Source organism: Schistocerca nitens, chromosome 3 (genome assembly GCF_023898315.1).
Source record: "Schistocerca nitens isolate TAMUIC-IGC-003100 chromosome 3, iqSchNite1.1, whole genome shotgun sequence".
NCBI lineage: Eukaryota > Metazoa > Arthropoda > Insecta > Orthoptera > Acrididae > Schistocerca > Schistocerca nitens.
In genome coordinates, this window is record NC_064616.1 from 309,807,790 (window position 1) to 309,831,519 (window position 23,730).

At 44.0% G+C, this 23,730-nt stretch overlaps 1 protein-coding gene and 1 long non-coding RNA gene across 2 annotated transcripts in view; both read left to right on the plus strand.

Annotated features, from left to right (window-relative positions):
- The window catches only part of LOC126249201 (uncharacterized), a 608,431-nt gene that overhangs the window by 465,914 nt on the left and 118,787 nt on the right, over positions 1 to 23,730 (plus strand). The gene's annotated exons all lie outside the window — the stretch shown is intronic.
- LOC126248281 (uncharacterized) lies at positions 9,095 to 13,900 on the plus strand. Its single transcript, XR_007545456.1, has 4 exons — positions 9,095 to 10,429; positions 10,516 to 10,590; positions 10,691 to 10,900; positions 11,041 to 13,900. It is a non-coding gene; the product is annotated as an uncharacterized LOC126248281 (long non-coding RNA).

The following is a 23,730-nucleotide window of genomic DNA, read 5'->3' on the forward strand; positions in this document are numbered from 1 at the left end:
AGAAACGTAGGTTTGCCTTCCCTTAATCTATGTTTTAAGATAACTCATAGGGTAAATATTGCCTCGTGTGTTCCAACATTTGTATGGAATCCAAACTGATCTTCCTCGAGGTCGGCTTCGTCCAGTTTTTTCATTCGTCTGTAAAGAATTCGTGTTAATATTTTGCAGCCGTGATTTATTAATCTGATAGTTCGGTAATTTTCACATCTGACAACACCTGCTTGTTTTGGGATTGAAATTATTATGCTCTTCTTGAAGTCTGAGGGTATTTCGCCTGTCTCATACATCTTGCTCACGAGATGGTAGAGTTTTGTCATGGCTGGCTCTTCCAAGGCTATCAGTAGTTCTAATGAGATGTTGTCTACTCCCGGGGTCTTGTTTTGACTTAGATCTACCAGTGTATTTACGTGAATTACATGACCTGTGTGTAGACATCTAATGCGACATACCTCCGCAAACATACCAACAAACTGTCGGATCCCTGATATGCAGAATCAGTGAAGTACATCGTTCCAAAGACGGACAAACAAGCTATTAAGCAGATGGCCACAATGTTTTGGCTGATTAGTGTAGATACTTCGCAATCCACCGCACGATGTGTGGCGGAGGGTACACTGTACCACTTGCAGTCATTTCCTCTACTGTTCCATTCTCAAACAAAGCGAGGGAGAAACGACTGTCTGTATGCCTCCATAAGAGCCTTAATTTCTCGTATCTTCGTGGTCTTTACGCGCAGTGTCTGTTGGAGCCAGTAGAATCGTTCTGCAGTGAGCTTCAAATGCTGGTTCTCTAATTTTCTCAGTAGTGTTCCTCAAAAAGGGATTTCCATTTGATTTCCGAAGCATGTTCGTAAGACTTGCATGTTGTTCATTCCTACCAGTAACAAGTCTAGCATCCCGCCTCTGAATTGCTTCGATGTCTTTCTTTAATCTGACCTTGGTGGGATCCCAAACACTCGAGCAGTACTCAAGAATAGGTCGCACAAGCGTTTCCTTTACAGATCAACCACACTTACCTAGAATTCTCCAAAGAAACCGAAGTCGATCACAGTCCTCACGTGCTCGTTCCATTTCATATCGCTTTGCAGCCTCACACCCAGATATTTAGACGACGTGATGGTGTCAAGCAGTATACTACTAACTCTGTATCCGAACATTACGGGTTTGTTTTTCCTACTGCTTTGAGAACTGGCTGTCATTCGTCACACCAACTAAAAATTTTGTCTAAGTCATCTTGTATCCTCCCATCTTCGACACCGTACCGTACACTACAACATCATGAGCAAACAACGCAAATCATTAATGAATATAGAGAATAAGAACCGTCCTATCACACTTCCCTGGGGCACTCCTGACGATACCCTTGTCTCTTACGAACACTCACCGTCGAGGACAACGTACTGGTTTCTGTATCTTGAGAAGTCTTGGAGTACTCACATATGCAGTTGTCGGGTTTTTACATAAACCTGAATGGCTTTGGAGGAGAATGAGTGTACGTTGGTGTACTTTGCATAAAAGGAATGGATTCGATGCTGTTTACTATATGCACATTAGTTCACATGATACTTCGGATATGAAGGACATAGAAGATAACATATTCTTCATGGTTTACATTGCATTAGGGACACATATTCGTAGATTCTAAAGTCAGTTCATTGGAGATGGCCAACGATGCGGCAATGTCTGTTCCACAGTCCGCGCGAATGCCGCCATGGCATATCATTAGCAACTGCGCCACGGCGGTGTGCCTAATGCTACCGGTGCTGCCTCGCCACAGCCGTATCGATCACGTGTTGCCACTCAACGTCAGAGGAGTGACGCTATCTAATAGCCAGTGACTGCCTATTGGGGGTACCCGTGAGTTAATGTTTAACTGTTACCACTGTGCATCATTTAAATAAACAAATACACTATTGCTACGAACTGGAAATGCCGACAGTGTAATGGGTATTCTAATGAATCGACTGTCTGCAGCCGGCCGGGATCGCCGAGCGGTTCTAGGCGCTACAGTCTGGAACCGCGTGACCGCTACGGTCGCAGGTTCGAAACCTGCCTCTGGCATGGATACGTGTAATGTCCTTAGGTTAATTAGGTTTAACTATTTTTAAGTTGTAAGGGACTGATGACATCAGAAGTTAAGTCCCATAGTACTCAGAGCCATTTGAACCATTTTTGACTGCCTGCAGTATTGCAACAACTTCGTGTAGGCGACAGTACAAGTATTATGCCGAAGTGCCTCATTGTAGTAGCTGAAGAAACACATTTATGTATCAGTCCAAGACACTGTTCTCCGCAGTGCCTTCAAAAATATGGATATTACCAAGTTACATACATCAAAAGAAGTTTTGCATCATCTCGGTTCCGAGAGTTCCGGAACCTGCACAGAAAATTGGATTGGAATACAGATAAACATAAACATACATAAACATCATTTCCGCCCTTTTCATTGCTCATGAAAACCACACACTGTATGTTGTTCCACTCTACACCGAGGCCTTCAGAGGTGATGGTCTAGATTGATGTACAGACCGGTACCTCTAATACCCAGTAGCACGCCCTCTTGCATTGATGCATGCCTGTATTCCTCGTGGCATACAAGTTCATCAAACCACTGTTGGTCCAGATCGTTTCCCTCCTCAACGGCGATTCGGCTTAGATCCCTCAGAGTGGTTGGTGGATCACGTCGTCCATAAACAGCCCTTTTCAATCTATCCCCCCGAATGTTCGATAGGCTTCATGTCTGGAGAACATGCTGGCCACTCTAGTCGAGCGATGTCATTATCCTGAATGAAGCCATTCAGAAGCTGTGCGTGATGGGGGCGCGAACTGTCGTCTATGAAGACGAATGCGTCGCCAATATGCTGCCGATATTGTTGTACTATCGGTCGGAGGATGGCATTCACGTATCGTAGAGCCGTTACGGCGCCTTCCATGACCATCAGCGGCGTACGTCGGCCCCACATAATGCAACCCCAAAACACCCGGGAACGTCCACTTTGCTGCACTCGCTGGACGGTGTGTCTAAGGCGTTCAGCCTGACAGGGTTGCCTCCAAACCCGTCTCCGGCGATTGTCTGGTTGAAGGCATATGCGACATTCATCGGCGAAGAGAACGTGATGCCAGTCCTGAGCGGTCCATTTGGCATGTTGTTGGGCCCATCTGTACCGCGCTGTATTGTGTCGTGGTTGCAAAGATGGACCTCGACATGGACGTCGGGTGTGAAGTTACGCATCATGCAGCCTATTGCGCACAGTTTGAGTCGTAACACGACGTACTGTGGCTGTACGAAAAGCATTATTCAACATGATGGCTTTGCTGACAGGGTTCCTTCGAGCCATAATCCACTGCAGTAGTAGCCCTTTGGCGGCCTGAGCGAGGCATGTCATCGACAATTCCTGTCTTTCTGTATCTCCTTCATGTCTGCTTTGGTCCACTCCGAGACACCTGGACACTTCCCTTGTTGAGAGCCCTTCTTGGCACAAAGTAACAATGCGGACGCGATCGAACCGCGGTATTGACCATCTAGGCATGGTTGAACTACAGACAACACGAACCGTGTACCCCCTTCCTGGTGGGATGACTGGAACTGATCAGCTGTCGGACCCCCTCCGTCTAATAGGCGCTGCTCATGCAAGGTTGTTTTCATCTTTGGGTGGGTTTAGTGACATCTCTGAACAGTCAAAGGGACTGTGTCTGTGATTCAATATCCGCAGTCAACGTCTATCTTCAGGACTTCTGGGAACCGGAGTGATGCAAAACTTTTTTTGATGTATGTGTAATTGGCTTCTTTCGAGTATAAAACATATGTAACACTACTGTCGTTCTGTATTTAGTATACATGGGTAATACGAAAATGTGAAGTTGATTCGCCTAGAACTACACCTTCCAAATACTCAAGCCCGAAAAAAGGTTATAAAGTGTGCTCTGTGTGCGTATAGTTTTAAACCGTTGCCTGTTAACTATGTGGAAATCTATGTTATGCGGATGATTCCACTTGTCTGTTGTAGTACTGACTATTCATCGTAAGCAACATGCATTTGGAAATCAGTATGATAGAGACTGGGGGTGTATATACCTTAGAAAACTGTAGTTTGAATTGAACTACAAAACACTTTAAACATTGGACAGCCACAGCTGTGGAATTACATCTTGATAAATGGAGAACAGTAACGGCTGTTAAATGATCCTTTATTAAAACGACCTGTTTCGCAGCTTATAGCTGCATCCTCAGGTATACATGTGAGTAGAAAGAACGTGGAAAAATATAATAAAAATATTGTCTTCACCCCAAGGTATAAAAGGATGTAGTAAACGACTGACAGTCAATTCGTATAAAATTCATGATTAAATGGACTACCCAACATTCTCATTCAAATCAATATACATTAAAACGTCCGTAGAAGAAACGTATTCAGCTAATAAAATCGATAGAACGATGGAGGCGACCACCGCATATAGCAAGGTATCCTACAATAAAAAAGCAAGAGAATTGGTAGGGTATAAAATTCAGAGTCTGAAAATGTGTTATTAAAACGAAGGTAATTAATAAGAGGACCGTAATATAATTAGGTAAACTCACCATCGTAAGAACAACATAATGTGGCATAGACTCGTGTGGCAATAGCATACGGTGGTATGCAGACAAAAAACAGATCAGATAACAATCAGAATAAAATAACAAACCTGAAATATAAAAAATAGAGCATCAATAGCCAGTAAAGACATGTTGACAAGGAGGTAGAAAGGCTAACGAGGAGACACTAAAAAATTGAACAAGAGCGGTGTTAAAGAACTTGCCAGAATGTAAAACCCAGGTAGTCACGTAGCCGGAACAAACACAGGAGGGAGCAGGCGGAACAGTGAGCGCGCGTTGCCTTATTACCTATACTCCGTTCATCTCGAGAATAAACCTCATGTAACCACTACACTATATATTCTTCCGCGTTTGTTGGAACCTTATTGGATTTAGTTTCACGTGGAGCGGAAGCCAAGCTGTCTCGAGTACTACAGTCAAGTATGATAATGAGATTACGTTTTATGCTGTGCGTTACGCTTAGGCCGGTATTACACTATCAAATTTCTTTGTCAAATATCTTTGTCAAAAATCTTTGTCAAAGATATTTGATGGTGTAATAGGGTACTTTGCGAAATGTCGTCCAATATTTGATCAAATCTAGGGCCTCGCTGTAGATTTGATCAAAGAAGTCGCTTGTCTTCTGTTCACTGCAATGTGACATGTTACCACATGGAGCACTAGCATCGCTGCTGCGTTCTGTCGTCTGTAGTGTTTTTATAAACATTGCCGGTAAATACAATTTGTGTGTGCCGACAACTACAAAATTAATGGAGATGTATGAAGCTGATGAGGCGCTTTACAACGTGAGGCACCCTGAATACAACACCCTCTCCTGTAGCAAGGAATCGGAGTGTTACAGTGAGCCTGTCTTCTGCAGATGTAGCAGTTCTTAAGTGAATATTGTGCTTTGTGATATTAGGATACACTTCACTGAGCACATTCAGAAATGTATGCTCATCCATTCTTAAGTAATTGATGTACGACTTGACGTCCTCCAATATAACCTCACGTGACAACTTTTGTTGACTGCTTTTATCGTGTCGACGTAAAACCCACGGCTTCACCCAGGTATGTTTCCTTTTTTTCCCCGCTTCTCTTCCGCATGTGCACACAGTGCAATTGTGGTACATGCAACTGCTGCGGTTAATAACAAGTTGTTGTCAGCCATCTTGAACTTTGACGAAAAATATGATGACAGTGTAATACCCCTTCTAGCGCTACGTCAAAGATCTTTGTCAAATATATTTGACGGAATATTTGATCACATCTTTGATCAAATCTTTGACAAAGAAATTTGATAGTGTAATACCGGCCTTAATCGACTCAGCGATAATACGGGACAACAGCTTTACCGGCGCATTTAACTTGGACAGCACTGGCCAGCCACCTGGTACAACTAACCTGTTGTAAAGACATAAAAAGAGACCAGCAGAGAACAATTAAGCCTTAAATGTCATTTAATTTTTGAACAGAAGGAAATAATGGTAAAACTCCTTTTTTTCCCCGCTTCTCTTCCGCATGTGCACACAGTGCAATTGTGGTACATGCAACTGCTGCGGTTAATAACAAGTTGTTGTTGTCAGCCATCTTGAACTTTGACGAAAAATATGATGACAGTGTAATACCCCTTCTAGCGCTACGTCAAAGATCTTTGTCAAATATATTTGACGGAATATTTGATCACATCTTTGATCAAATCTTTGACAAAGAAATTTGATAGTGTAATACCGGCCTTAATCGACTCAGCGATAATACGGGACAACAGCTTTACCGGCGCATTTAACTTGGACAGCACTGGCCAGCCACCTGGTACAACTAACCTGTTGTAAAGACATAAAAAGAGACCAGCAGAGAACAATTAAGCCTTAAATGTCATTTAATTTTTGAACAGAAGGAAATAATGGTAAAACTCAAGCTATATGCTTTTTAGGTGATCTGATGGAAAACATAACGTGCTGTCGATCTTAGCAAATGTAGTACTGTAATTAAAAACAAGAGTGATGGAAATTCCTCACTTTAGCATGGGTAATTTTTCTGCTTGAGCTATGTGTGGCGTAAAAGCGCACTACTGGGATTTCACCATGTAGTTAAATATTTAAGCCATTGGAAGTATTACAGTCAGTCGTCTGGTAATCTCTGAACTCCTTCCATATCGGACTCCAAGGAATACGGTACATTTCAGTAGTGCTGCGTTCATAACGAGGCGATCAGCCACAGAATGCCAAGCCACCAAAACGTCTACATTTCCTCCTCCTCTTTTATGACGCGCTGTTTTGCATTTCGCCATCGTTCAGCAGTGATGTGTCACGAAGCTTCGTGCATTAGTTCCAGTACGTTTGGCAGCTTAAATGTCCCGTAATTTCTCACGACAAGTCCGTTAACTTGGCTCCAGATCAATTCTGTTGGGTTCAGATTGCAGTGTTAAGGTGACAACTGTAAAAATGCAACATTTGTACAGCGTGATCTGCGCCGTGAAAATTATTGTTTTCCTTGTTTATACGGCGCTTATCACTCTGGCTCATGTGAGACCACATCTTTCCTATAAAACAATGAGCATGTTCAAACAAAGTGTATGTGATCTTTCATTTTTCTCCAAAAGACTTAACTGTGTAATGTTTTCTTAACTTCACCAGTCTTTTATAAACGGTCGATAGTTAAGAATGTGTGTTGAAAACCAGAGTTTTGCGTGTGATATGTAATTAGGAACTCGAAGACGTGCAATTTTCTTGAAAAGATGATGGTAAAGTGTGAGTTAATTACCACACATTTAATGAATTTCATATTTAAATGATTTAGAGATTGAAACCGAAGAAAAAAAGTTTTTAGACCACAACGAGTTTCGAACCGTCGCCCGCCAACCCACTCGATTATCAATCTAGGACGCCACAAGTTTTTTAGGAAGCTTCCCAGTGCCTAAGGGGATGGGTGGGGGCAAAGTGGGCAGGGGTCCCTATCCGAGACCTGGCCACCATGTCTCGTTCCCACCCTCCAGGAACCAAGGAAAACGTAGGGAACTTTAAGTAGAGGTACAATGAACATTTTCCTTTTTTTCCGTTTAAATATACACTCCTGGAAATGGAAAAAAGAACACATTGACACCGGTGTGTCAGACCCACCATACTTGCTCCGGACCCTGCGAGAGGGCTGTACAAGCAATGATCACACGCACGGCACAGCGGACACACCAGGAACCGCGGTGTTGGCCGTCGAATGGCGCTAGCTGCGCAGCATTTGTGCACCGCCGCCGTCAGTGTCAGCCAGTTTGCCGTGGCATACGGAGCTCCATCGCAGTCTGTAACACTGGTAGCATGCCGCGACAGCGTGGACGTGAACCGTATGTGCAGTTGACGGACTTTGAGCGAGGGCGTATAGTGGGCATGCGGGAGGCCGGGTGGACGTACCGCCGAATTGCTCAACACGTGCGGCGTGAGGTCTCCACAGTACATCGATGTTGTCGCCAGTGGCCGGCGGAAGGTGCACGTGCCCGTCGACCTGGGACCGGACCGCAGCGACGCACGGATGCACGACAAGACCGTAGGATCCTACGCAGTGCCGTAGGGGACCGCACCGCCACTTCCCAGCAAATTAGGGACACTGTTGCTCCTGGGGTATCGGAGAGGACCATTCGCAACCGTCTCCATGAAGCTGGGCTACGGTCCCGCACACCGTTAGGCCGTCTTCCGCTCACGCCCCAACATCGTGCAGCCCGCCTCCAGTGGTGTCGCGACAGGCGTGAATGGAGGGACGAATGGAGACGTGTCGTCTTCAGCGATGAGAGTCGCTTCTGCCTTGGTGCCAATGATGGTCGTATGCGTGTTTGGCGCCGTGCAGATGAGCGCCACAATCAGGACTGCATACGACCGAGGCACACAGGGCCAACACCCGGCATCATGGTGTGGGGAGCGATCTCCTACACTGGCCGTACACCACTGGTGATCGTCGAGGGGACACTGAATAGTGCACGGTACATCCAAACCGTCATCGAACCCATCGTTCTACCAGTCCTAGACCGGCAAGGGAACTTGCTGTTCCAACAGGACAATGCACGTCCGCATGTATCCCGTGCCACCCAACGTGCTCTAGAAGGTGTAAGTCAACTACCCTGGCCAGCAAGATCTCCGGATCTGTCCCCCATTGAGCATGTTTGGGACTGGATGAAGCGTCGTCTCACGCGGTCTGCACGTCCAGCACGAACGCTGGTCCAACTGAGGCGCCAGGTGGAAATGGCATGGCAAGCCGTTCCACAGGACTACATCCAGCATCTCTACGATCGTCTCCATGGGAGAATAGCAGCCTGCATTGCTGCGAAAGGTGGATATACACTGTACTAGTGCCGACATTGTGCATGCTCTGTTGCCTGTGTCTATGTGCCTGTGGTTCTGTCAGTGTGATCATGTGATGTATCTGACCCCAGGAATGTGTCAATAAAGTTTCCCCTTCCTGGGACAATGAATTCACGGTGTTCTTATTTCAATTTCCAGGAGTGTATGTCATTAATACCACTGAGAATAGAAGAAAACCGGCGTCGGGAGGAGGACGGCGCAGGAAGACGTCAGACTCGTTGAGACTACAGACGTATAGTTTTACCGAGAAGAACATTCCGATGACCAGAGACTATATCAGTTCTAAGTGTGGAAGAGACAGGGAATCAACTCTTCATGACAGAAACACCCCAGCTCTGCAGTGGGTTAAGGAAGACACTGCAAAGGAAATATGAGAAAAATTGTATTTTGCATTGCGGACAATTGCACAATGGCGTTCATTAAGGAACTGCCAAAAATCACGGATACTTTCCTCTCCATCTGCAAACAAATAGTGAGCTGCGTGTCCACAGATCCACTTCACAGATTTCGTCTTGGCTTGTGGAAAGTATTCCGGGTCTGGAAAGAGAAACAGTTTAGTAGGTATCTGATGAAAAGTCATACTGGTAATTACGGAAACATCTGTCGCAGCAACATCCAGACACCTCTTGCCGATCACACCAGGCGGTGCTCGTCTGTGTCCAAAACATCACAGGCGACACACAGCGGGGTGTTTGCGAGGTGAATTTCATGTAAGCGTGACCAGCATACTTGCTTCCCATTGACAGTAAGGTACCATGCAGACTGGACGTCATTGTCAACATAAGGAGCGCACACCGATCGCCAAACGGCAAGCCAGTCGACGTCAACGTCTGGTCCTCTGCAAAATACAGGGTGGAGCCTGAAGGTATATAAAGCCCAACACCCCACCCCCCACCCCTCAATCACACAACCATCATCAGTCTTTGACAGTGCCTAGTTGTGTTCGTGTGCTCATCGCAAGATGAAACGTTCAACCAGTAGCAGCGCCAGCAGCAGTGGTGATGAGAAACAGCCAGACTTGGACTAACTGCCATGTAAGTGTTTATAAAGAATATTATGAGTTCAAATTGCGACAGTTTGAAGGTTTCGTAGCAAAGTATTCAAATTTTTCGAGATTGTGACACATTTTCGCATCAGATTGTTATAAAAGTTCTCTTTCTTGCTGTTGCAGCATTCATTCACCAAATGAAGACTTAGCGCATTAGCTGTAAGCTTAGAAGCAGCCATGTAAGTACATTTCCAAATTTTGTGTCTGATGGTTTACACGTTCAGAATTTGTCGCTTAAAAGTTGATAGCAGCAGCAAGTCGAAGAGGTTATGCTACCTTCACGTAAGTGCATCTCCAAATTCCCTGTGTGTGTGATAGCTTACGTGGTCAGAAAACAACTCTCGATGTATTCAAATCGTAACAAGTATTTATAAAAGTTTTGATCTCACTGTTGCAGCACTTGGGCAGCAGTTGACAGCCTTTGAACGGCTGCTGGAGACCAAAAGGCAACAGCAGCGTGTACGTAAGTTCATTTGTAATATATTGATGTTAGATAATATTTTTTCATCATATACAGTTGTGTGAAACATATATTCTTCCTTGTTTTAGGTGTTGCTATGGAGCAAGAGAAGGAGAATCTAGCAGGGGTATGCGTCAAGGACCAGGAGTCATCACTTCCATCTGGTATGAAGTTTTTTTGTAATTACGTGTAATCAATATCTCGTTGCAGGCAAATTCAGTACCAACTTTTTTTGTTGTTATTATAATCAATATCTTGTTGTAGACGAATTCAGTGGGATGGATCAATGGCTCCACGGCATTTCTGAGGAGGGTGAAATACCGGAGTGCATACATGAGATGGTGGATTCTGAGTAAGCCGAAAGGCAGTGCCATCTCGCCCTTTTGAATGAGGAGGAGGAAATACTGGATTGTGTGGGAGAACTAGTAGGAACACTGACTGAACTGCTTAATCCTTGAACCCAGAGTATAAAAGGTGACTATAATGCAACCGTCGTCGTCACAGCATATAATTATTGTTATTAGTAGTACTTAATCGTTGTTATTTGTTTACAGCATACATTTAAAAAAAATTGAGCATTGTACTTAATTTTTTTCATTATTCGTCTGTTACAGAGGTTGTCGCCAACACTGCCACTACAACAGCTTGCTGTAACATGGGTGCCTAGAAGTGTGGTTGTGGGGACAGGCGTCAGTCATGCACCCGAGTGCAAACCACTGCTCATAGCTGTGTGAGAGGCAGTGGACACAGCTGCAGTGTCAGCCCCTGCAACATCGCATTCTCTCTGGCGTCTCTGGGTGGTTCAGTCGGAAGAAGAACAGCAATGATCTCCCCCCCCCCCCCCCTCCAGGCTGGTCGTGGTGAGGGCTCCAGCATGCAGCAGCATCGAGTGCTCTCTCCGCAGCCTGGGTGCTCTCACAGTACCTCACCACCACCACCACCTCCCCGTACTCCGGCTCTAATTATTTGCCCTCGCTAGCACCAAAACGTATGTGTGCCTTAGTGCGTACCTCTCACTGCAGCAGGTGCCCTCTCCCCAATGTCGTCATCCACCGAGTGGTCGCAGTCGTTGGCTTCCCCTACACATAGTTTTACTGATACTGTTAATGATAAATAACTTGTGGCTAGCGGTAGTGCTCTCTCCCGTCCTGATTGAGAAGGATGTGAGATTAGCGGCCTCATGGCCCCCCTCTAGAATACTCGGTGGTTGGTAGGGCCTTCGAAGGGCGAATCTCTTTCACTAGAACTGAGAATCCGGCAGGGGTTTATCGCGATCCAGTCGGGTTTCTACAAGTGTACATCCCGGCACTGGAGACAGAGCTCCTCAAAGCCCTAGACGATCTGAGATTTAATGTTGTTAAATGTAACGCAGTACTCTGCTGCGAGTTGATTCACCCACCCAAAGAGCAGCGTGTTGCTGAGGAGAAAAGCTTGCACTACGTCTGGGGTGATAATGGAATTATTTCTTGGAGCACATCGATCGCCGAGTGATATCGTGAATCAACATGGGGTTTTATACTGGCCCAGTTTTCCAAGATGGAAGTAAGAGGGTCAGCTAAAGCACTCATCCAAATACCAGATATCGACATTCATATTTATGTCTGTGATCTGTTAAAAGGAGGGTCCAGTTGTATCAAGCTCACTTAGGATATAGCTAATAAGAGGGCATGGATTAATGTCGAAAATAGATAGGATCATGCTTGTTTTACACGGTAAATCTTTGCTTGCGAAAGAAATTAGTGTGTACGTCCAGTGCACATATCTCGATATGGAATAGGCCTTAACATTCATGGATGTTATGTCTTTGACAGTATCAAGCTCACCGTGAAGATTCAGGACACACCAAAAATTAAGGCACAAAAGCCTGGAATGTCGGCTCACGTTTATGACTTGAAGAAGCAGAAAAGCAAGCCAGATGACTGATGATAATGATAATCAGCAACAGAAGGAGGACAAGCATACGATGATAATCAGGAACAGGAGAAGGATAAGCGTACTGTAGTTGGACCACTCCATTTTTCGAAATGTGCGGGTGAGTCTGATCTTCATGTAAACATGCTGCTCTTATCTGAAGGTGATAATCAACATTACGTATGGATCAAAGACATGTCGCACCTCCTTAACTCCCAGCTCAATAAAAACAAGTGTAAAAAAACACATTTGATTCAGGTGTCAATACCTTTCAGGAACAGAAGTATTTAAAAAGGCATCTGAAGGACTGTGAATCCGAGGAACAGTTACGTGTTGTTATGCATACAGAAGAAAACAAGTTCATTAAATTCATGAATGTTCTCCACCAAGAACGATGTCCATTTGTTGTATACACAGAGTCTGAATGTCTCTTTGCCCCTATCACCCGCTGTGAAGGGAACCCCTTAGCCCCACATACCACCTTCATGCAAAAACACGTACCGTATGCGGTGGTGTACCAACTTCAATTCTCACATGATTCGAGTCTTAACCACTATGAATCTTATGTCGGGGATAATCCTGTGGTTTGGTTACTCACCGAGCTTCAAGAACTCTCATGGGATGTTGACAGCCTTTACAGCACCAACATCTCCATGATCGAATCGGAGGAGGATAAAAAATTATGGAATGATGAGGTTAACTGACATATTTGTGGGCTCTCATTAGCCAGAAAAGCTGAAACTCCCTGTAGAGATCATTGTCATCTTATGGGGAATTTCTGCTGTGCAGCTCACAACGCATGCAACGTAAAGTATAACTTACTGTGACACATACCCATCTTCTTCCATAATTTAAGTGGGTATGATGCTCACTTACTAGTTGAGCTACTGGCTAACACCAGTATGAAAAAAGATCAGGTCAGTGTCCTGTCTGAGAGTCTAGAAAAGTATATTTCTAGTAGTAGGACAAGGAGAGTGTCCCTCCAAAGTGGGTCACCCCAAACTACCGTTATCCAAGATGGTTGCCGTCACCCCAGGGGCGGCGTCACCCCAAAGTACCGTTATCCAAGATGGCGGCCGTGACGCAAGTACGTGATGTCAGCTGATGATGCGATTGACAGCAGCTGATGACGCGACTACTGTTATCCAAGACGGCGGCTTTTGGAGGGAAGATGGCTCAATTGTGCTACCTCTACTTACCTAAGAAAATGGCGGGAAAGAAAAGGCTATCTCCACTAAACTAAGTCACCTCTTCCAAGGAACTGGGCATAAGTTTTTATTTAAACAATTATAGACAGTACCACCATCAAGTGTGTTCGCCATTCTCTTCGAATTTCGAATTTTGCTCTAAGAGCTTACTCCTAAAGCTGAGGCGAGTTAGTATGGTATTACCGTTCAATACGAATATAATTTTTATAAATTTGTTAAAATTTTCTTAAATTTGTGTATATTTGATTAAATTTGTTTAAATTTATTATCTACCTACAGCATTAGTGTCGTGTTATGGCCACAAGATGCTGAGAAGCTCTGGACATAAGTCTTTATGTAAATAATTAGAGGCAGTACCACTGTGAATATTTATGTTTGAATAAAACAATTGTTATTCGTTACCATATGTCTTTGGTGTTATTTCACAAATCCCTACACTCACAAATGTGTATAAAGGCCGTGTAGGATGCACAAGATATTAGTTTGAAGCATGAGGGAAGTGCTGTTTAAGATAAGAGGAAAACAAAATATGTGTAATAGTTGCATAGGATTTCGCCTGTTGTGCTGCATGTATAGATTTTGGGAGCAGGCGGTGCCTGATCGTGTCAGCTTCCAAAGACATGTAGCAAAAATGTCTGAAATTATATCACTTGTGTTTGAACAAAGCCACAGATGTAGCATCTGGTCAAAGCTACATACTGTCTATGTGGGAGATAGGTAGAAAGAAAGAAAACAGAGAATGTGAGATAAAAATGCATTTATTTTCATTAATCCAACTTACAAGTAATTTAAATTTTCATAAGCAGACACAGCACTATTTTCATACGAGTATATCGTCTTCTTCTTGAGCTTATGGATAGCAGGGAATTCGTGGAGTTCCAGGTCCTGAATGGAGATAAACTTGCAGATTTGTTGCATCCATGTGATCTTCTTCTCACCTTTGATGTAGATGATGGTATCAGGATGACCGAATATTCGAAGTGATGTCATCATATCTTTATAAGATATACAAGGATTGTCCCAGTGGAGTCGATGGAAGAAACGTGTTAACCATTTTGCGCTCCTCCGTGTTCTAGCACAATTCACATCCTTGAAGGGCCTTGCTGATGCAATGCTTACTGAGAATGTCTCTGTTATACCAGCATCTACTGTGTATGCTATGATTGCAACATCTTTAAATGTGCATTGTCTACACTCATCATCCTAGACACTTCAGGTTTCCATTGTGTAATGCTCTGGGTATGACATAGCACTTGGTCATTTGCACAGTATACTGCATAACACCAATAAGTAAGTGGCAATAATTAATCACACTGTCATGGAGAACTAGAGCGTACACTGCAATGTGTTCTGGGAAATTTGATGAGGATTGAAATTCGATTCGTATATGTATTGGCCCTCATTTAATTATCTCATTCTCCTTACAACAGTCTGTTGCGATGATTGGTGCCAGCTCCTTGAATTTCCGTGGACTGAGTAGGCATCCTTCCTCTTCAACACCTTCATAGTAAGAATCACAGACCCTTGCCTACATTTCAAATGCTAGATCGTATACATCCTGGCCGCCACTCTGGCATTAGTTAAATTACAGTTGTCAAATACGGTGGAATCGTTTGCTAAGTTCCCCCTTCTGTTGGTCTGAAACACAAGTATGGTGAATCTTTGTGTCTCCAGCTGTATGGAAGTTTTAACAGCCCATGTTTCCCTGCTTGCTGTGGGTACCGCTGGATACTCAAAAAGCTCCCGCGAGCAGAAAGTTAATGCAAGATATGTACTGGTAGTCAGAGCTTTTAAAATTTCAAATGCTTCTTATCTGACACAGTAATGTGTGTTTATTGACGATGATATGTTTCTCCTCTTGAGCTCCTTGACTTTACAAGTTTCTCTCCATTGGACTCCGTACCAGAATAAGTTCCTGTCTAGAATTCATAATAATTCGCTGCATTTCTTCAAAGTACCTCATAAGCATTTTTAGAGGTATGCAAGCAGTAAATCGGCGGTACTCCTCTGTTGTTCTGCCCACAGGTTCGTCCATGAACCATCCTGCATTTTCTAAATCATTCAGATCTGAGGGTGATGATGACACATATATTTTAGGGGTTGATGCTATGCCTACATTACGAGTACTACAATTAATTCCTGCCCCATTAAGTTCACATCATATTTTCTGGAACAGCAATGAGCAGCGACGTCATTGCGAGTTTCAAGCCTACCTCGTAGATCGCGCATGTTATATCCATGCGGTTCTGCTTCGAAGTGCTGTGCTCCGTGCTTTGTGCACTGATTTTATTCCTTACGTCCATACTTCTTGGACGTAGTCGTACAATGATTTCCTCACCACGAAAATCAACAGGTTGGTTATTCTGATTCACAATACACCGCTCCAGGTAGTCCAATGTCTGAACTACCACTGGAAGGTATGTAGCGTTGGTAGGAGTCTGAGCAATTTTATACCCTGTACCAGCTGATGGGAAAAATCCGTAAACTGAATGCATCAATCTCTCGTTGAGATATGAGTTAATAGCAATGTTACACTCAACACGAATTGTACTGACAGGGAGAATATCCACTGTCTGATCAGATTTGTAAAATTTACTAGGACCCGTCTTCGAAACCTTCCCGTTCGTGAAACCCAACAGTCGGCCTGTTGAACCTTTCTGATTAAAATCAGTCGATGCATTCACCGTCCTTATTTCAGATTTAAGTGTACTGATGTTTGTTCGGAGCTCAATCCCTTTCCAGGCTGTTTTAAAATTTCGTTTACATCGCCAATATCACCTGTCCAATCAGTGTGATACTCCAGTCTCCAATACTTAAATCGATTGATGGGAAGTACACTGCAGAGCCGAAGAAACTGGTGCTCCTGCCTAATATCGTTTGGGGCTCCCACGAGCACGCAGAAGTGCCCCAACATGATGTGGCATGGACTCGACTAATGTCTAAAGTAGTGCTGGAGGGAATTGACACCACGAATCCTACAGGGCTTTCCATAGATCCGTAAGAGTACGGGGGGATGGAGATCTCTTCTGAACATCACGTTGCAAGGCATCCCAAAAATGCTTAATAATGTTCATGTGTTGGGAGTTTTGTGGCCAGCGGAAGTGTTTAAACTCAGAAGATTGTTCCTGGAGCCACTATTTAGCAATTCTTCACGTGTGGGGTGTCGCATTGGCCTGCTGGAATTGACCAAGTCCGTCGGAATGCACAATGGACATGAATGGACGCAGGTGATCAAACAGGATGCTAACGTACGTGTCACCTGTCAGAGTCGTATCTAGACATAGCATGGGTCCCGTATCACTCCACACGCCCCACACCATTACAGAACCTTCACCAGCTTGAACAGTCCCCTGCTGACATACAGGGTCAATGAATTCATGAGGTTGTCTCCATTCCCGTGTATGCCCATCCGCTCGATACAATTTGAACCGAGACTCGTCTGACCGGACAACATGTTTCCAGTCAGCAAAAGTCCATAGTCGGTGTTGACGAACTTGGCTAGGCGTAAATCTTTGTGTCGTGCAATCATCAAGGGTACACGAGTGGACCTTAGGCTCCGAAAGTCCATATCGATGATGTTTTGTTGAATGGTTCCCAGGTTGACACTTGTTGATGGCCCATCATTGATATCCGCAGCAATTAGCGGAAGGGTTGCACTTCTGTCACGTTGAACGCTTCTCTTCAGTCGTCGTTGGTCCTGTTCTTGCAAGATTTTTTTCCGGCCACAGCGATATCAAAGATCTGATGTTTTACCGAATTCGTAATATTCACGGTACACTCGTGAATTGGTCGTACTGGAAAATCCCCACTTCATCGCTACCTTGGAGATGCTGTGCCCCATTACTCGTACGCGGACTATACCACCACGTTCAAACTCACTTAAATCTTGATAACCTGCCATTGTGGCAGCAGTAACCTATCTGCCAACTGCGCCAGACACTTGTCATCTTAATAGGCGTTGCCGAACGCAGCGCCGTATTGTGCCTGTTTACATATCTCTGTATTAACATATGCATGCCTATACGAGTTTCTTTGGCGCTTCACTGTAATTTGCATATAATAGAGACAGTCATTCTTTTAAAGTCAGAGTGAACGACATTGCTTCTAAATATCAACTCGTGAAGGATGCTTAACGCCCCTCCCTATATACCATTTGTAAACGTCAGAAGGAACACGATGCATAGATGACCACACAGGAATGTATTAAAGTCTTAGTAGCGTCCAAAATTATAGAATACATGTCTTTTGACTGTGAAGTATTGTTGTAATTCTTCAAGAGGTTGCAGGTTGCCAAATGAGTCGAAATAGTAGACGTTATTTGTATTTCTTTTTTTAACATATGCCACCCAGTGACTGCCAGGTCCTCCTGCTATATCTAGATTCACAGTTCCGCATGGTCCAGATTTGCACATAGTCTTCGGTATGTATTCCGCATAAACACACTTCGTAATCTTGGAATGTTGAATTTTTTCTTAACAAACTTAAACAGATCTTTATTTGTAAGCGAACTGTCTGGTGGGGCTGCTAAGGGGCTGTCCGTTATGAAGAGACCTAGTCCTATTTTGTACGGTTTCAAGTACAGTCCTTTCCCAATGGCTACTCTCCCCATCATGCGGTTATGTCTTTCTGCGTCCTGCATTTGCTCCTAGGAGTTTTATGCAATCTTGACTGTGCTGTCAACAGCAGCAGCACCCCCAGCCAGTGACCCTACCACCAAGGGCCCGCCTATGGGAGGAATAAGGAAGGGGGATCCTCTACCTGACGTCTTGGGTATTGGTAGAACCCTGGATGGTTTAATCGATCTTCTTTTTCTCGCTACTCTCTGCTTCAGGGCGCTTTCAGCTTCATACATCGCTGTTAGGATGCAATTTTTCATGCACCCTTTGGTTCTCTTCTTCTTACTTAGCGCCCGACATGCAGCGCACATAACTTGGCTGAACTTTTTCACATCCAAGCCCAACTTAACTTTACCATGCATAGTTTTTTCAACTGTAAATTCTTCAATGCGATGACCTGCATCAATATCCCTACTCGCACGCATTGTCTAATCTTTATCAGTTGAGATTCGATCTGCAGTGTGATGATCTTTATTTGCTGCATATGCAAAGTTATATTCCATACACACTTCGTTGAGCAGATTTATCCCCTTGTCACCGCCAATTATTTTTGATGTTTTGTTCCAGGCCCACAGGAGTTATATCGAGGAATGTGTGATTTGACTGGTAGTTTGTCGAGAATACCACGTCCTCCTCTAATGCATATCCTATCAGGCATGTTATGCTACTGAGGTAGTTGTGGTCTGCGCATGGCGTTATATAGCAAATCGCTGGCGTCGATCCAGCTGTTCACGGGATACACCTCTGGTTCCGAGCTCTTCTGTAACTCTTGTGTGTGAAAGCATCCTGAAATTTCAGTACTACTGCTGGCCTTTAAGAGGTAGGTACTAGATTCCGTTCTCTGCACTTTTGAGACTGTGAATATCTCGGTTGACCAGAGTGGCATTTATAACATCTCAAATGCTTTCTTCTGTTTTGGTTCAAATGGTTCAAATGGCTCTGAGCACTATGGGACTCAACTGCTGTGGTCATAAGTCCCCTAGAACTTAGAACTACTTAAACCTAACTAACCTAAGGACATCACACACATTCATGCCCGAGGCAGGATTCGAACCTGCGACCGTAGCGGTCGTGCGGTTCCAGACTGTAGCGCCTGTAACCGCTCGGCCACTCCGGCCGGCTCTTCTGTTTTGAAATACATACTAAATCACCTACATTAAATTGCTGTTTGCATGGATCTAGCATTTTAATACGATTGCGTACTGTATTTCGAACTCTGTTGCCACAAGCAGTCGTAGCCGATCTGTTACCTCATTGTGGTCGCCGTAATATGTACAGGGTGTTACAAAAAGGTACAGCCAAACTTTCAGGAAACATTCCTCACACACAAAGAAAGAAAAGATGTTATGTGGACATGTGTCCGGAAACGCTTACTTTCCATGTTAGAGCTCATTTTATTAATTCTCTCCAAATCACATGGAATGGAAACACACAGCAACAGAACGTACCAGCGTGACTTCACAAACTTTGATACAGGAAATGTTCAAAATGCCTTCCGTTAGCGAGGATACATGCATCCACCCTCCGTCGCATGGAATCCCTGATGCGCTGATGCAGCCCTGGAGAATGGCGTATTGTATCACAGTCGTCCACAATACGAGCACGAAGAGTCTCTACATTTGGTACCGGGGTTGCGTAGACAAGAGCTTTCAAATGCCCCCATAAATGAAAGTCAAGAGGGTTGAGGTCAGGAGAGCGTGAAGGCCATGGAATTGGTCCGCCTCTACCAATCCATCGGTCACCGAATCTGTTGTTGAGAAGCGTACGAACACTTCGACTGAAATGTGCAGGAACTCCATCGTGCATGAACCACATGTTGTGTCGTACTTGTAAAGGCACATGTTCTAGCAGCACAGGTAGAGTATCCCGCATGAAATCATGATAACGTGCTCCATTGAGCGTAGGTGGAAGAACATGGGGCCCAATCAAGACATCACCAACAATGCCTGCCCAAACGTTCACAGCAAATATGTGTTGATGACGTGATTGCACAATTGCGTGCGGATTCTCGTCAGCCCACACATGTTGACTGTGAAAATTTACAATTTGATCAAGTTGGAATGAAGCCTCATCCGTAAAGAGAACATTTGCACTGAAATGAGGATTGACACATTGTTGGATGAACCATTCACAGAAGTGTACCCGTGGAGACCAATCAGCTGCTGATAGTGCCTGCACACGCTGTACATGGTACGGAAACAACTGGTTCTCCCGTAGCACTCTCCATACAGTGACGTGGTCAACGTTACCTTGTACAGCAGCAACTTATCTGACGCTGACATTAGGTTTATCGTCAACTGCACGAAGAATTGCCTCGTCCATTGCAAGTGTCCTCGTCGTTCTAGGTCTTCCCCAGTCGCGAGTCATAGGCTGGAATGTTCCGTGCTCCCTAAGACGCCGATCAATTGCTTCGAACGTCTTCCTGTCGGGACACCTTCGTTCTGGAAATCTGTCTCGATACAAACGTACCGCGCCATGGCTATTGCCCCGTGCTAATCCATACATCAAATGGGCATCTGGCAACTCTGCATTTGTAAACAATGCACTGACTGCAAAATCACGTTCGTGATGAACACTAACCTGTTGATGATACGTACTGATGTGCTTGATGCTAGTACTGTAGAGCAAAGAGTCGCATGCCAACACAAGCACCGAAGTCAACATTACCTTCCTTCAACTGGGCCAACTGGCGGTGAATCGAGGAAGTACAGTACATACTGACGAAACTAAAATGAGCTCTAACATGGAAATTAAGCGTTTCCGGACACATGTCCACATAACATCTTTTCTTTATTTGTGTGTGAGGAATGTTTCCTGAAAGTTTGGCCGTACCTTTTTGTAACACCCTGTATACTGCGGGAGTTGCCTGCTCACTCTTTTATGCTGAATATCAATACCATCACCGCTGCTTTTTTTTTTCATTATCCAATATAGGTTTATAATGGATTTGTATCTCACATTGCTTCAGCTTTTCGCATTCTTTTGCAGATCAGTCAAATGCAATATTTCACGATACATTTCCAGATCTTTAAGCGAATAATTTACAGTTTTTGTGGGGCTTAGGAAAATAAGGTTCAGTAGACCAGGTGTTCTATGAAACTGTCTATCTGGAGAGTTGGTGGTCTCGTAGCCGTCGGAGGAGACGGTGCCGGGGAAGCGGCGGCCGCACCGTCATTTCCAGTTGGAAGTGTCGGGGGGAGAACAGGCGCTTCCTGAAGTGACGCATCGGGGCTGCGTACGGCTGTGGCGTAGCTGTCTGGTAAAGAAGTGACCGTCGCTTTGGGAGTAGAGTCACTGGTCGGGACCTGGAGCAAACGTCGATTGAGACAGTCTGGCCGAACATGTCATTAGTTTCAGTTTTCTTAGTTCCATGTTTTTGGCAGTCAAGCATTAATCACCTTGCCGAACAATGAAGTTATTTTTGTCGGCTTGCTAATCTTGCTAATCTTTCCCGCAGAGGCAGTCAATTTATTTGAAACGAAGTGTTTCGTTCCACACTATTGGGTAGTTTCAACTGTTCGCTAAATTTCAAGTGCATGTTTTCATCTTCTGGCACGAAACGGCGTTATGCCATAATAAAGAACACAACTTGAGATAATATAGCAGTGGTATTTTACGAAAATCTGCATCACGAAAACCACACTGGAAAGCTTAATATCAGGTTGGAGCCTACTTCATTGTGAATCTGGACATAAGAACGTGCACTTTAAGCCGAATTATGCATTTTAGAATGGTTAACGAAGTGCCTATGCTCTTGGAGTATCTTCTGATGTCCTATTTCTTTTATGCCGTAATGTAAGACGTCTTAATGCCTTATACGTACGAAAGTACGTGCTTACGACGTCATCGAAGCTGCGTAGACCCAGTAACGGCTGTTTTCTGGCGCTCTCTGGCAACTGCTGAGACGAACCTGTTTCCAGCAGGTAGCAGGAAAATATTGCGAATTTGAAAAGCGTTACTTTCAAAGTAAATTTCCTTTCACGCAAGATGAACTATGTTACGTGTGAGACTGTGCGATGAATTTATTAAATCATAGAGCGTTTGACTCTCATTTAAAACTTAACGCTTTGGGGACCAGGGACTTCGAAGAATTACGAGCCCACAGAACCAGAGGTTTATGTCATTATTAAAATTTTACTGGAACATTTGTTTGATTTGTTTGTTGTAGTGTAACACTCGAAAAGAAAGACCAATATTATATGCGAAAGCTTAGCTTTTCTTCTAGCTTATTAATCTTAGAGACCAATAGTATATGTGAAAGCTTAACTTTTCTTGTAGCTACACCATGTATATTAGTTTAAACCATTCACGTTTCCTATTTGTGTGTTCGTGCTACTTAACAGTGATATTGCTATTGGTTGACTATATCACGTGACATGAGCTATGACTGGCTTACAAAATCGCATCGCTATCTCGATTTCAATGCTTCTGAAACGAATGTTCTGTTTTTAGTGGAATTCAAATTTATACTTTCGTAATACGATAATATGCAGCGTATAGTAATACGAAAATATGCAGCGGACATGTTGCTGCATATCAGGGATCTTTCAGAAATGTGTTTTTGTTGTCTTAAGTGCTGGAAAGTTCTAAGCCGGTGTAAGAAACCTTAACCATCAAAGGGTTGATAAGTATTACAGTTCCGAGGGAAAGTATACTGCTACTTAACACGGAAAAAGTGTATTTTCACTCGGGAAAAATCTGTATTTTTTTAACCTGGAAATCCGGGAAAAATCTAGAAATTTTTTTTACTTATCCACGTATACATCCTGAATTTGTTTTTTCGTAAATAAAGATCATGTCAGAAAGCTCTCAATTCGAATATGGAACCATTGTGTACAACGTTGTATCACATCCACTACAAGATGAGTCAGCAAGAGAACTGAATCAGACACAACACCTCCAATTAATATGGCAGGAGATGAAGTTAGGGCATGACGTACGAGGAATAATACCAACCTTTAGGATGAAGCCATGCATACTGTAACTGTGGCTGCATGGTACAGTGCGTATTAGACTGCAGTCTCTGTAACAATGTATGATAGCATAAATGGTCTCCAACATGGAAACCATGCCTGTCCAGACTTAAGTTCATTAGACCTTTTTGTTCCATATCCTCTTATCGATCAATCCCTAGAGTTTGTACACAGTGGAAAAATAACTCTGTATACCAATTTGTAAACGCTTCGAACCATTAGCATTTAAGTTATACACTGAAGCAAACAGTAGTGCTGCACAGGGTGTAATTGGTATCTTCTCATTCACTCCATCCTCACTTTGTCCATGCAGCATCACTGGAATATTCTGTGATGGCGCGTAAGGTAGGGTGCAACACCGAGTTGCGTCATGCTGTTTAGGAACCCCGGTGCAGTTCTACGAGTCAGGGAATGGATCGGTGTCTTCAGCCAACAATAACGGCTCATTGTCCTGCTCCAACAAGCTGAACAGGTGCGTGATTGGATCCCAGGGTGCTGCCGCTGCTGCGGCTCCCGACAGGCAGTAGGACGCCGTACGCCCTGATAAGCAAAGGAGAAAAACTGTTATGAGCGATAATAGCAGCACAAGGAATTCA